At 32.6% G+C, this 1,350-nt stretch overlaps 1 protein-coding gene across 2 annotated transcripts in view; it reads right to left on the reverse strand.

The window, feature by feature from the left end:
* The window catches only part of LOC110426453 (loganic acid O-methyltransferase-like), a 3,530-nt gene extending 2,970 nt beyond the window's left edge, over positions 1 to 560 (reverse strand). For both annotated transcript variants that reach the window (XM_021441662.1, XM_021441661.1), the window contains exon 1: positions 157 to 560. The gene's annotated coding sequence lies outside the window, so the exon portion shown is untranslated. The remainder of the gene's footprint in view (positions 1 to 156) is intronic.
* Positions 561 to 1,350: the final 790 nt, after the last annotated feature.

Below are 1,350 nucleotides of genomic sequence, written 5' to 3' on the forward strand. Positions count from 1 at the left end.
TATATATATATATATATATATATATATTAAAATACAATCACGTTATACCCTAGTTGAAATTAACAACAAAGCAAACAAAGCAAATGTACATAAAGTAAACCAAAAGTTAAACAAATCAACCACAAGAGTCGACAATCAAAAGAGTCCGGGCCATACCAAATCCTAGGCTGGGATTTGCCCAAGGTCACAGAGCTGCCCACTTTCTCTTCAAAAAGAGGCTTTCCTCAACAAGGAATGACGTCGTTCCGCAACCTCTACCACTAAACAAAGCCCACAACACCATGAAGATCCTTGACAGTTGATTTGGATCTCTTCTCCATTATATTTCAGCTAGAAACCGAAAGATGAACCCCTAGCACGACCCTAAACCACCTAAACTTGCGAAACCATCCAAAATCCGAAGGCTTCTCCCTAAAAATCCCAAGAACCAAACAATTTATCGTCTTTTTCAACCTCCCATCTTCTTTTTATTTTTTGATATTTTTTGCTATACTTCTTTTTTGTGTGGCTAAGGCCTGTCTAGGATTTTTTTCTTTTTCTCTCTACCCGGAATTTGGTAAAGGGGTTGTTATAAAGCTGCCTTCAGATGCTGAGGATGCAGCCACCTGGGCATCCCAGCATCGTCAGATGCGAAAATTTTGTCTTTTTCCGTTTCTTTCTCAATTTTTCATTATTTTTCTCACTTTCCAGAACGCTTTTAAGTTTAGTTAGTTTTGATCTTAGTTTGTTAGTTTTAATCTCATTTTCTCCGTTTGATCTGTTTTCACGAATTTAATTTCTTTGGGCCTGTTCGTATTAGTAAGCCCAGACATTAGATCCAGATAAAGCTTGGGTCTCTTACAGTCCATTGGGCATCTTAATTGAATTTTAACCTAAAATAAAATAAGATAAGGTAAAAGGAAATTAAAAATAAAAACAGGTGTCTACGATAATAATAAAATAAACTTTTAAAGTGGAATATAAAAATAAAAATAAAACAAAGGCCTCTACATCACTAAAAATAAATAAATGACTAGTGTCTACAATACTATTAATATGACTAACAATTGCAACGCCAAAGCAGTCTTGGACTAGTATAGATTTGAATTCTATAATTTTATGCAATTTATGGTTTTGTTCGTAATGCCAGTTTCTATGTAATATAGCTGGTCATCTTTGATGGGTCAGACTGTGTCGAGTTTATCGAGTTATTTTTTTTTTAAATCAAGTATGTCATGTCTATTTAGTTATCATTTGATTAATTATAAAAATTTGTTTAATTTAAAATAAAAATATAATATTTAAATTAGAAATTATACTAAAAGTGGTATTGTGTGGAATATGTTTTCTACTGGAATGCAATCTAAGTTT

Source organism: Theobroma umbraticum, unplaced genomic scaffold (assembly GCF_002168275.2).
Source record: "Theobroma umbraticum cultivar Fairchild unplaced genomic scaffold, ASM216827v3 scaffold_55.0, whole genome shotgun sequence".
Lineage (NCBI taxonomy): Eukaryota > Viridiplantae > Streptophyta > Magnoliopsida > Malvales > Malvaceae > Theobroma > Theobroma umbraticum.